Consider the following 14371-nt stretch of genomic DNA (forward strand, 5'->3'; position numbering starts at 1 on the left):
TATGTATGTATGTATGTATGTATGTATTTATTAATTATTACCTGGCTGCTGGTGCCAATAGTGTTGACCGTGGAGCTAAGCAAACTAAAGTTGTTAACAATCTCAATCTCTTCACCATCCATCCAGCGGTGAGAATCTTTATCTTCTTGACATTGAGCCTCAATCCATATTGAAGCCCACAGTCCTTGACCCTCTGCAGCAAGTGTTTCAGGTCCTCCTCAGTTTCAGCAAGCAGGATTTTGCATAATGCAAATTGTTAATAGATCTTCCACCAATCCTGACACCACACTTCTAAAAAGAAAAAAAAGGGGTTGCATTGCTAATCTGAAGGCTGAACCTCTATCAATGACTTTGAGGGAGAATGATGGATGATCTCTTGTACAATTGACAGGCTTTCAAGAAGAAAGCTTGAGGGTCATCTATGGGTTGGTTCTGACTCAATAGCAATGAGTTTTAAGTTTTAACTGTATCTTGTCAAGTAACAACTGGGGCCTGAAGCTTATGAGCAGCCATCTAAGGCACAACTATGAGTCTATCCAATCTGGAGTCAAGGTCAAGAAGAGTAAAGAAAACAATTGGTAACTATTAGTTCAAAGCACTAGTAGCTCACATGAACCTCAGCATCCACTACCCCGAGACCAAAACAAGATAATGTCCAATTACCACTCCCGAGTCACTCCAAAAGTAATTGTAGAAGAAAGTCCTAGATGGAATGGCATAAAAACATGGAATAAAATGCAAAAGCATAAAAAAAAGCCCCACACGAGAATCACGTGTGTGTGTGTGTGTGTGTGTGTGTGTGTGTGACTAATGGAACCCCTGAGATGATTATGGCTTTTAGACTCCTTCAAATCTGAACTTGAACATACTCCAGTGCCTCAGTTTTCAGCCATACAATACATTTATAAGGTCTATAAGGTGACCAATACTAGAAATTGGACACATTCTTAGAACAATCAAACACTGGCAATCAAAAGGGTAGCATTTGCCCAAGGGTCAGCTTCAGAGGGCAGGAAAGGTTAGGGGAAGAGAAGGAACAAGAATGAACAACACAGGAAGGAAGTTGTTAGTCTGGGCAAAGAGGGCGAAAGAGAAGAATGAAGAATTCAGAACTCAAATGCTGATACAGCCCTAAACCTGCTCTCTCATTGCCAATCTCGAACACACATGCCCCCATTACCCCAGTCACTGAAACAGTCCATCTCATTGAGGGTCTCACTGTCTTGTGCCATCCCTCCACCCTCCCAAGCATGATGTCCCTCTCCAAAGACAAGAGTTGACTTTCCTTAATAATCTCCATGCCTTTACTACCAATAGAACACGATAACTATTTTCCCCCTCTTGGTATTGTTATGTGCCGGGGAGTTGCTTGCAACTCCTAGCGACCCTATATACCCTATGTATCCTATTGTCTCTGACACACCTATCCCCATTATCCCAGTGACGGAATCAATCCATCTCATTGAGGGTCTTCCTCTCCTACACTGTCCCTCCTCCATCCCAAGCATGACATCCCTCTCCAAGGACTGGTCCCTCCTTGCAACATGTCCAAAATATGTCAGACGAAGCTTCAGAATCCTTGCCTCCAAGGAACAGACTGGCTTCACCCTCTCCAGGATGAACTTGTTTGTTCTAGCAGTCCATGGTTTATTCAATACTCTTCTCCAGCACCAAAGCTCAAAGTTATCAACTCTCCTTCTATCATCCCTCGTTATTGTCCAGCTTTCTGATGCATAGCAAGTACTTGCAAAGACCACGGCCTTTATCAGGCACACCTTAGTCTCCAGACTGACATCATTGCCCCTTAGTACCATGGAGATGTCTCTGACTTTCCCAATGTAATTTATCTTTTAATTTCCTGGCTGCTGGTACCTAGAGTGTTGATTTTAGAGCCAAGCAAACTGAAGCTGTCAACAATCTCAGCATTGCTTAATGTAATAAAACTTGAGTCTTGACTAAGAAACTTTGGTGCATTAACACAGTAGAGTAAAAGAATGCAATCAAGAATTAGTGAAATATTGGACAATATGGATGAATCTCAAGCGAAGTATACTGTGACATAAGCCAGTTTTAAAGAAAAATTATGTTATAAGACCACTATTACAAAAAAACTAAAGTTTATACAAAAAGACGTCATTTTGGAAGGTTGTCAGGGATGGGAAGAGTGAGAACTGGGTGTAATAATTACTAGATAAATTAAGGGAAAGTACTATAAGGGCCTGGTTAGACTGTAATTTATTAATTACATTAATCAGTGCTAATCAATGTTCTAAAACAAAATGTCAGTGGATGATTATATGGAAAACCAATATTATTTGTAAACCTTCACTGAAAAATTTAAAAAGGAGTTGGTATTTATGATTTAAAAGAGAGAGAGAGAGAAGAGAGAGAGAGAGGAGACAGAGAGAGAGAGAGAGAGAGAGAGAGAGAGAAAGAGAAGTACTTGGGCCTTGAATAAAATCCTAAAGGACAAATCTTTCCTAGTTCGCTATGACATGAGCTACCCTTTGAACAGAAGTTTCAACCTTGTCCTGTCCTGTGCCATCCTCAGGATTTCTGCCGTGCTTAAGCCCATTTTTGCAGTCACTGTGTAAATCCATCTCATTGAGGGTTTTCCTGTCTTTTGTTGACCCTCTATTTTTCCAAGCAGAATGTCTTTTTTCTAGTTTCTGACAACATGTCCAAGGAATATGAGACCGAGTTTTACCATTTTACCTCCAAGAAGCACCAGGTTGCACTTCTTCCAGGACAGATTTGTATGTTCTTTTGGCAGTCCAATGGATATTCAAAATTCTTCTCCACTATCACAATTCAAAGGCTTTAATGATTTGATCCTCCTGAGCGGCATGCACTTCCTAAATAGCACGCCTCTGGAAACTCTATGATCATTGAGAAGTGATAGTAATTAAAAGGCCTTAGGTCTTTCTTTCTTTTTTTTTTAAATTTTATTATTAATTTCAATAAAAATTTACAGACTTTGGATTTCCATTCATTCATTTATTGTTGCACTTTTCTCCCCTCCCAACCCTCTCCTCAGGGGAGGAAGAGAAGAGTACACTCTTCTATTGGAAAAGTAAAAGAAAAATTTCCCTGCACTCAGTTTTTTTATTAATTCCCCCTTTTCTCTCCCTTCCCATCCCTGGTAATCAATTAATTGTAGTTTCAAATACTTCCCTTTTATGTTTTCCTAGGTAAATATCCTTCCTTTGAGAACTCCCTTTGTTGAATTTTTTCTTCAAACTGGCATTTTAATTGGCTTGTTTCCATTTTCTATTTCTACAACCTTTTGTCCCGAGGGCACGAAGTTAGAATTTGCTATGATCTTGCTGTTGGGCCTCCTGCTTCTCATCTGAGATAAGAACCTAGAGTATTTGGCAGCTGCATTGCTTAGTCCCAGCTAGAGTAGCCTAGAGGCAAACACTAGAGCAGTCACTAGCTGTTACACCTGCATGCATATAAATGACATTTTAAGAGAAAGAAAGCATAAAGCCACAAAGTCATAAGGTTCTGTAGAGCCAGGCTGGAGCTATAAAAAATATGGTACAGGCACTTGCATTAGCTGTACAAATATGGTGTAGGCACTTTTGTTTTTAGCTATTCAAACTTCTCTATTCATTATTGTGAAAGTACTATGTACATATATTTGGATTTTTATATCACATGATATTTTTTAATAAAAAAAACTTATTTTACTATTTGTGTGTGTGTGTGTGTGTACCATCAAAGCAATTCTAACTAGTACAGGAGGAGATTGCCCCTCCTTCTCCAGCACAGCATCTGGTGGATTCGAACCATGTACCTCTGGGATTGCAGTGCAGCTTCTTGCCACTAAACCACCAGAGCTCCCTTATCAGATGATATTTTAATTGTTCTCATTATTTGTGCAATTGTTTTACTTGAATATATCAGGTATACAGCTTATAACTTCCTTTTGTAAAAAAGCCAAGCCAAAAAAAGATTTGTTATAACATCTCGTTTAGCACTTTTTAAATTATAGAATTTCCAAATTGAAGTATGATCTAAATATTTTCATAATTTTCTTCTTATTGCCCTTTGATTTTAATTGGTTAGAAATTAACCTATTTAGCTTCCTCAGGATTAAAGGGTTAAATCCTAGCATTAAGGTTAATGTAAGAACAATAGTTGGTCTCCTGTGCAAACATTCTCTCCCATTTTTGGACATCCTCCCATTTCAAATGCCTGTTTACAATTCAGTGAGCTAGTTTTCTATTTTTTAGAGGCTTCATCATAAATGTTATCCCTTAAGTATCAGCAGTTATTTATAAAATACAAAAATACTATCTACCTTCACACACACACACACACACTACATTGATCAAGAATGTTTTCTCTAATTATTTTAATAGTGACAGTATGAAAATCATTGGTCAAATGAGAAAAGTATCTATTGATAATCTCTTACTTTCCCAACTGGATAACTTTATCAGTAACAGCAACTGAGTAGAAATAAGAATGAAACACAAGTATAACTTTTTATAAAAGCATAACATTTTCTTTTTTAAAAGGGTACATTCTAACTAGACAGAAAGATGATCTTCAACTTCAATAACTCAATTCTCACTCATTACCATCAAGACAGAACCTACTTATAGCTGACCCTCCACTGGGTTTTCAGAGGCTGTAAATTCCACGGGAGGAGGTTGCCCATCTTTCTAATTTCAGAGATGCGGGCAGATTTAAACCTTCTGCCTTTTAGTTGGTAGTGCAATTCTTAATCACTAAACTCTCAAATTTATAGTAGTAGTGAGAGACAATGGCTTGGCCTAGGTCAAAGACTGTAGTCTTTAATATGGATTGAGGTTTAACATTGAGAAGACAAAGATTCTCACCACTGGGCCAATTGACAGCATCATGAAAGATGGAGAAGATATTGAAGTTGTTAACAATTTCAGCTTACTCAGCCCCACAATCAACACTCTTGGCATCAGCAGTCAGGAAATCAAAAGACAAATTGCATTGAGGAAGTCTGCTGTCCAGGACTTCTCCAAAAGCGCTAAAGAGCAATGTTGTTAGTGTAGAGAATAAGGTGTGCCTGATCCAGGCAATGGCCTTCTTTTTTTTTCTAATAATTTTAATGAACATTTACAGAGAATTTGGATTTCCATTCATTCACTGCTGCACTTCTCTACTGCCCAGCCCTCTTCCCCCGCCCCCCAGTTCTCTTCTCTCTTTCAAAAGTAAAAGAAAAACTCCCTTCCTGGTACACAATCCCCCCACACCCCTCCCACCACCCCAAGTACATTCCACTATGCAACCTTAATTGTGGACTCTTGTGATAACCATAATACCCTATCATACATCACTTTTAAATTATTCAGTCCCTCATCTGTTTCAGTGCAGTATAAACAATTTATCCAGTTTTTCTCAGTCTTACCCCCACCCTGATATCAGTCCCATTTTACAGCAGTGGCACCAGCAATATTTGTCCTTTTGCAACTGAGATATTTCACTCTGCATCATGTCCTCCAGGCTCACCCATTTTGAATAATATTGCATGAGTTCCTTGTTTTTATTTTTTTAAATTTTATTTTTATTTTATTATTTGTGTGTGTGCGTGTACCGTCAAATCAGATCTGACTGGTACAGGAGGAGATTGTCCCTCCTTTCCCGGCAGAGCATCTGGTGGATTCGAACCGTGCTCCTCTGGGATTGCAGTGCAGCGAGTTCCTTGTTTTTCAATGCAGCATAGTATTCCATTGTGTGAATATACCACAGCTTCTGTACCCATTCGTTTGTTGATGGGCACCTGGGTTGTTTCCAACTCCTTGCTATTGTGAACAGAGCTGCGATGAACATGGGTGTGCATATATCTGCTTGGATGTCAGTTATGGTCTCTTTGGAATATATTCCCAGTAGTGGAATTGCTGGGTCAAATGGTATCTCTATTTGCAACTTTTTGAGAAAGCACCATACCGCCTTCCACAGTGGTTGCACCATTTTACACTCCCACCAACAGTGAATAAGGGTTCCAGTTTCTCCACAACCTTGCCAGCATTTGTTGCTTGCTGTTCTGTTAAATTTTGCTATTCTGACTGAGGTGAGATGATATCTCATAGTTGTTTTGAGGCAATGGCCTTCTTAATTACTTTATATGCATCAGAGAGCTGGACAAGGACTATGGATAACAGAGAAGAATTGATGCCTCTGAGTTGTGGTGCTGGAAAAGCGTACCAAACATACCATGGATTGCCAGAAGAACAAATAGATATGTCTTAGGGTGAAACCAAGTTTCTCCTTGGAGACTAGGATTTTGAAGCTCCATCTCACATACTTTGGGCACATAGTTAGGAGGGACTGGTCCTTGGAGAAGGACATCATGCTTGGAAAGGTGGAGGAACAGCACAGGAAGGGAAGACTCCAGATGAGATGGCTCAACACTGTATCAGGAGCAATGGAATTAGGTATGTTGGAGCCAGTGATACTGGCTCAGGATAGGACAGGGTTCAGAGCTATTGCAAATAGAGTCACTATGAGTTGCAGGTGACTTGATGGCACATAACAACATGTCTCTATAGGGGTGTGTAAGCATTTGAGGAGAAGACTTTATTTGGTTCTTTTTGGGGAGAAGTGTTTATTTGGATCTTAGGTACAGGTGGTTAACAGTATTCTTCAATTTTTGCTATGTTGTTATTTTTCCTCTCATCAAGAACCCTTTCTTGGATCTATCATCTATCCAGCGATTCCTTTTCGTCGCCATGTTCTTCTCCCATTTTCCTACTCATACAATTACCTTAGGGGCTCTGCTGATGTATTTGTTAGCATGTTTTCCTGCTCACCACCCAGCTCATTGTCTCTGGCAATTCGAATCAGCTTGACTTCTTAGGTGAAAGACTGGTAATCTCCTTCTGTAAACACTGCACACTACAGCTTCAGAAACTAATGGAGGCTTAGTATAAGATGGAACCACCTCAGGGCCAGTGAGTGAGCTGTGTCATCATGTGTGAAGCTTTGGGCTGCTAACCTAAAGCCTGGTTGCTCTCGTCCACTGGGCACTCTTGGGTGGGGGAAGGTAGGCTGTCTCCTCTCCTAAAGATTTACATCTAGGAAACCAATAGAGAGTTACTATGAGTCAGACTCAAATGATGCACTAGATTTTGGGGAGTGGAGGTTGGAATTGGCCATTTCCTTCGTGGGAAAAAGGAGTCAATCTCCCTGCCTTAAGTTTCCTTTTTCAGAAACATCGGGTCAGAATGGATTTGATGATAGAGAGCATTTTATAGAAAATTTGGAGTCCCCAGGTGGTGCACACAGCTAACTTTTGGCTGCTAATATAAAAGTTGGAGATTCAAGTCTGACAATTTACTTGTGAAAAGTCAGCCATTGAAAACCCATGGAGGATAGTTCTCCACTGGCACTAACAGGGTTGCCAAGAATAAAATTTGCAACAATGAGTGAATGAATGGAAATCCAAAATTTCTGCAAATTTCCATTAAAATGAATAATAATACATAAAACAAAACAAAGAATAAAATTTGATTCATAGCAATTTGTTTATAAGCTACTTGGTGTGTGTCATTTTATTTGGATTCAGTAACTGGGGCGATGGGGGTTGGTGTGGCAGAGTTAGTGAGACTGGCTCAGGACAGGAAAGGATGCAGAGCTGCTGTATATAGGGTCACTATACATCGCAGGCGACTCAATTGCACTTAACAACAATAACATATTATGACAGTTTTGGAAGCAGGTTTCTAAACCTCATGTCTCTGGAAACTCTATGTACTTTTATAAATGCTGATCCCTATAGAGGGGCTTCAGGCCTTCTGTTCATAGGGCTGCTATGAGTTATGCTCAACTCAAAGGCAATCAACAACAAATAATAACAACAACATGCAAATATTATGTATTTTCTGTGAAATAACAACATGCAAATATTATGTATTTTCTGTGATTGTACTTTTAATTTAAATGATATTAATAATACCTTTTTTATATTAAGCATTCATTTAAAAGATCTATTAATGCTACCACTTGTATGTCCAATTATTTCAACTGATTGACTTTCTCAGTGATAGCTATCTACGTTGCCTCTAACCCTCCACTGTTAAAAGCAAAGCTTCCACAGACATGAGCTTACAGGAGAGACCAGAACAAGCAATGTAAAATGATACCTCATTGTTTTCAACTATACTACTTTGGGCATGTTGTTAGGTGGAGAAATTACTTGGAAAATGCTAGAAAAGGTGGAAGACCCAAAAAAGAGAGGAATACCCTTAAAAAGATGCATTGACACAGCAAGTGCAGCTGTGGGCTCCGGCATGCCGGAGATCTTGAGGACGGTGGAAGATCGGGCAAGCTTCCAGACAGTTGATGGTTATTAGAAGTCTTAGTTAACTCAACGGCACAAAACAGCAACAACTCTGAATGCCAGTGACTTTGAATTGTCATGAGATTGTTTTGTTAGCTTTTGAAGTTTCTTCTTCCATAAATTTGTCCAATTTTAAAAAATGTAGTTACTTCCTTTTTCTTGCTAATTCAAAGGAATCTCTTGTTTAGTCTGACCTTAATCCCTGTTGGTTCTTAAATTGAAAATATATTCTCCCATTCTCTCTCAGTCTGTGCTTGAGGTCAACAGGAAATTCTTATTTTGATTTGTCAAATTATTTCCTTCTTTATAGTCTATGTCCTTGAGTGCTGTTTAAAACCTCATTCATTTAACTTCATCTGGTTTCTCTATCATTTTTCACATTTAGGTCTCTAGGTGATCTACCATCCGTGTATGATGTTGTTTATTGTTATCAGGTACAGCCAAGTTGATTTCTACTCATAGTGACCTCATATAACAGAATAGGGTGTTTGAGGCTAATTTTATGTAGTAGAGTACACTTTGTCTTGTGGAGCAGATAGTGAATTTGAACTGTCAGCCTTCCACTTAGCAGCCAAGTGCTAACTACAGTGGGATCACAAAGTTTGGAATAATATATTAAATGAGTGACACCTGCTTGATGCATGTTAAACATGTTCGCTATCTTTGCTGAGCTTTGCAGGTGAGGCTGGAATATAAATATATTGCTCTGCCCCTCCAGGATGGAACTTGGGTGTTTCCAGGACTTCTGTAGGGTGAGGCTTTTATTGTCACCATTGCTGCCAGGAGTAGAGGACAGATTTCTTATAGCAGCTGCTTTCTACAGAATTGACAACTTGTACCTACAAGTAACAGGCTTGATTTTCTTTGTTAACTTCCTTGAGCTTAAGAAAAGAAGTCATTGTTAGTAAACGACAAGGTATATTTACCCGGATGAGATAAATTGACACAGTGACTTTGGCATTGTGTTCATGTGTATCAGACACGGTAAATCTGACCCAGTTTAGGGCAACATTCAGAGCCTTTCCTCGTAGGGTTATTATGAGTTGTGGTGGACTTGACAGTACATTACAACCACATTACCTGGACATTTAATATATAGGTGTTAGAATTAGCCAGGGGGCAGACACGATGATGAAAACACAACCTATTGGGAAGGACTTTAACACAAAAGTGAAATTAAAGAAAAAAGAGGCATTCAAACTAGCTTAGATGGTGACTGTGCAAAAGAGCAATGACGTGGGGCATTTTAAGTATGTATATTAAGTCATCATGTGTTTAAGCTGCTATCTCAATGGCTTGATTGTAGCACAATAAAATAATGTGAACATAGCAAGCATGCCCTAGAGGCAGTCTATACATATCTCATGAAAAGATAAGAGCCTTAAAAGCATTAAATTACTTGAAATATCATATACATTAGAACACCTTTATCACAATGAAAACAGTCAATATCACTGGAGAACACAGACAGTGAGGTGCCATGACCTCTGAAATGGTGCTATCTTAGAATGCCATGAGGCACCTGTGTTTATTCTGGTGTCTCACTCTGGAGAAGAGGTCAGGAGGGCACTGAGCTCCAGATCTACCCACAGCAGGTGGTGACAGGTTAGAAGTGGGTCTGGTAAAAGTTAAGACTTTCATGGCCTGCTAGTGCAAAGGGATGGATCCCTCAGTCCACCACCAGGAAAAGGGGCATTGTTGAAGCCAATAGTTGGACTGCCAACTAGGGATGAAGTTTCCTAACATGGGAGGAGGTGAGACAGAAACATGAAGTGAGTAGGCAAGACCCAAGACTCCAAATAGGCAAGGCATTGCTAAAAGAACAGACAGATATGTCTTGGAGAAAGTGCAGCCAGAATGCTCCTTAAAGGCAAGTATAATGAGGCTGCATCTCACATACTTTGGGCATGCTGCTAGGAAAGGCTATTTCTTGGGAAGAGACATTATAATTGGAAAGATGGAGGGTCAGTGAAAGAGAGGAAGACCCTCACCAACATGCACTGACACAGTGACTGCAGCATGGACTCAAGTATGTCAGAGATGATTAGGGTGGCACAGGATGGGACAGTGTTCACATAGATCTGTTGTTCATAGGATCACTAGGAGTGGTACTTGACTCAAGGCATTTAACAACAACAACAGCAATAGCTTTAGGATGCTGATCGTGGTTAATTATTGTGAGTTGAGCTTTTAAAGTTGGCACTATGACTCTGTAGCTAGGCCTAGCTTAAGCAATGTCCCATTCCTAGGAGATCCTGGAATATTGAACTTAAAAACCTCAGAAACCAGGACTCAGTTATGTAAACGAGCCCAGGAAACAGTGCCTGTTATCATAAAAGGGTACCTGTTGGGCCATGTGAAAGTGCACGAAATGAACTTCAGGATGTTGTAAGGAGGGAGAGGTCCTCAGAGAGGGACATCATGCTTGGGAGGGTGGAGGGACAGCGCAGGAGAGGGAGACCCTCTATGAGGTGGATTGATTCAGTGACTGGGGTAATTGGGATGGGTGTGTCAGAGGCAGTGCGATTGGCAGAGGATAGAGCAGGGTTTAGGGCTGTTGTACATAGGGTCGCTATGAGTCGCAAGCGACTGGACAGCACATAACAACAACAACACTGAAAACTGGCCAGTCCATTCTCCCCACACTTGCCATAATATAACTATGACAAATCAATTCTAAAATGGGAATAAAAATGATTTAAAAATTTTCATGTGCTTACAAATTTCCCAATAGACTTTCTTCATAATGGTGAGCAATTAGGCAAAACCAAGCAATTTTTAGATTATAATTGCTTGATAGTAACTAAAAAACTCATTGCCAATGAGTCAGAAGCAGCACATAGCTCACTTTCTATTGGGATGTCAGAGGCTGAAAATTGCAAGGGAGGAGATGGTCCAACTTACTCCCTCAGAGCAACTGTTGGATTCGATCTGGCAGAGAGATGCCCCTTCTGGGATAGAAAAGCAACTCCCCATGGACTAGGCCATGAGAGCTGCCTCTTTGATAACAGAGAATTGGTATGCTTGGATAAAATGTTCCACATTAACAAATTGTGTAATTTTCACTGTTGGAAGGGTAAAGAGGAAGAAGTTGGGGAGATAAACAAATTATTTGCCATAAACTCTTCTCTTTCTGGAAATCATGAGATGAATTCTTCAGGGTGTTTTAGAGTTGTCTGCTTTATTATGTTAAATTTGTGACAAAGTTTGGTACTTAAATCTTAAAAATAAGAAAACATTTCCTTGCTTTATATTATGAGTCAGTCACTACACTTAGAACTTTATGTTCAACTTTATATATGTAATATATAGTTGTTGTTGTTATGTGCCGTCAAGTCGCCTGCAACTCATAGCAACCCTATGTACAACAGCCCTAAACCCTGCTCTGTCCTGTGCCGGTCTCATTGTCTCTGACACACCCACCCCCACTACTCCAGTCACTGAATCAATTCACCTCATAGAGGGTCTCCCTCTCCTGTGCTGTCCTTCCACCCTCTCAAGCATGACGTCCTCTCCAAGGACTGGTGCCTCCTTGCAATATGTCCAAAGTATGTCAGATGAAGCTTCAGAATCCTTGCCTCCAAGGATCAGCCTGGTTTATCCCTCTCCAGGTTGAACCTGTTCATTTTCTTAGCAGTCCATGGTATATTCAACACTTTTCTCTAGCACCACGGCTCAAAGGCATCAATTCTCCTTCTATCCTCCCTATCATTGTCCAGCTTTCTGATGCATAGCAAGTGATTGCAAAGACCATGGCCTGTATCAAGAATACCTTAGTCTCTAGAGTGACACCATTGCTCTTCAGTACTCTGGAGAGGTTCCTAACAGCAGACTTTCCAATATATAATTTTTAGATAAGGAAAGCTTAACACAAACGCATTGGTATGAAGTTGGAAATTACTCATAGCTGACTTTTCAGCAGGTTTTCAGAGTCTGTAAACCGCATGAGAAAGGATTGCCCATTTTTTTCTCCCAAGAAGCCACTTTTGGGTTAGCAGTGCAGCTGGATCAGATTACTCTACTAGAGTTCCGAAAAACAAGGAAAAGAAATCTGAAAATGTAAATGTTGTTGTTATTGCATGCCATTGATTCATAACTGACCCTTAGCTGACCCTCCAGTGGGTTTCAAGAGTCTATGGTGATTAAGGAGGAAGTTCAAACTGTTCTGAAGACTTGGCAAAAAACAAGGCCTCAGGAACTGATGGCATATTAACTGACATATTTCCTCAAACAGATGTTTCCCTGGGCGTGCTCACTAGGTTTTGCCAAGAAATCTGGAAGATAACTACCTGGCCAACTGACTGGAAGAAATCTGTATTTATTCTCCTTCCAAAAAATGGTGACCTAACATAGTGTGGAAGTTAGTGAACAATACCACTAGTATCACACACAAGCAAGATCCTGCTGAAGATTATACAGAAAAACTTGAAAGTACATCAGCAGAGTATAGCCAGATATGCAGGCTAGGTTTAGAAGAGGTTGTGGAACTAGACACATCATAGCCAATATTAGATGGGTCTTGGATAAAAGCAGAGAGTACCAGAGCAATGTCTGTGTTTCACTGACTATGCAAAAACATTTGACTGTGTGTGTCACAAAAAAAAAAATTGTGGCTAACCTTGAGAGTGGGGATCCCAGAACACTGAATTGTGCTCATGCAAAATCTATACTTGGACCACTGCAAGGTTCAGGATCAGGAAAAGTGTGCATCGGGGATGAATCCTATCTCCATACCTTTTCAATCTATATGCAGAACAGATCATTCATTCGGGAGTCTGGACTTTATAAGGAAAAACATGGCATCAGGATTGGAGGAATTCTCATAAAGAACTTGTGTTACACAAATAACTGCTTGCTGAAACTGAAGAGGGAATGAGGTGTTTGCTGCAGAAGGTCAAAGACTGTAGTCTTAAATACGGATTGAAGCTCAACATCAAGAAAATAAATATTTTCACCACTGAGCCAATTGGCAGCTTCATGATGGATGGAGAAGAGATTGAGATTGTTGATAACTTCAGCTTGCTTTGTTCCACAATCAACACTCTTGGCACCAGCAGTCAGGAAACCAAAAGACAAATTAACTGGAAAAGTTTGCTGTCAGGGATTTCTCTAGAATATTGAAGAATAACGATGCAAATCTGGAGACTAAGGTGTGTCTGATCCAGGCCATGATCTTCTTCACAACTACTTGCTATGCATCTGAGAGCTGGACAGTAACTAAGGATGATAGAAGAAGGATCAATATCTTTGAGTTAGGGTGCTGGAGAAGTGCTGAGCATACTGTGGACTGCCAGGAGAGCAAACATGCCTGTCCTGGAGAGGGTGAAACCAGGCTGCTCTGTGGAGGCAAGGACTGTAAGGCTCTTTGCCAAATACTTTGGACACATGACCAGGAGGGACCAGTCCTTGAAGAGGGACATCATGCTTGGAAAGGGCAGAGGGACAGCACAGGAAAGGAAGACTCAGGATGAGATGGACTGACTCAGTGACTGAAGCAATGGGATTAGGTCTGTCAGAGACCATGAGATTGGCTCAGGATAGGGCAGGTTTCAGAGCTAATGTACATAGGGTCACTATGAGTCGCAAGTGACTCAGTGGTACGTAACAACAACAATTACAAGGGGGGAGATTGCCCTTTCTTCTGTGGAACAGCATTGAACCATGTGCCTTTAGGATTGTGACACAGATTCTTACCACTAGGCCACCAGAGCTATTTAACTTGCCTGGCTAAATAATCAAGCCTTGCATTTTAACCTTCTGGTGGTCTAAATGGTAAGGAGTTGCTGTGTCACCCCAAATGCACTCAGTTCAAATTCACCAGCTGCTCTGCGGGAGAAAGATGAACAATCTCTTCCTCAATAATTTACAACCTTGGGAAACCTGTTGGAGAGTCAGCTAGGAGTTGGTTCCAACTTGACGGGGCATAACAACAATAACAACATCTGATTTCAGAGTTCACAGCTTCGAAAGGTTTGCCTTTCAGAGACCAAGTGAGATGTGCAGCAGGATAGTTAATAGGAAGTAGAGTGAAAATCAGGCAGAGGT

At 40.4% G+C, this 14371-nt stretch overlaps 1 pseudogene; it reads left to right on the top strand.

Annotated features, from left to right (window-relative positions):
* The first annotated feature begins 8276 nt into the window (after positions 1–8276).
* Positions 8277–14371, top strand: part of LOC102850496 — a 29677-nt pseudogene continuing 23582 nt past the window's right edge.

Source organism: Elephantulus edwardii, unplaced genomic scaffold, assembly GCF_000299155.1.
Source record: "Elephantulus edwardii isolate Elephantulus edwardi_28Jun2011 unplaced genomic scaffold, EleEdw1.0 scaffold00164, whole genome shotgun sequence".
NCBI lineage: Eukaryota > Metazoa > Chordata > Mammalia > Macroscelidea > Macroscelididae > Elephantulus > Elephantulus edwardii.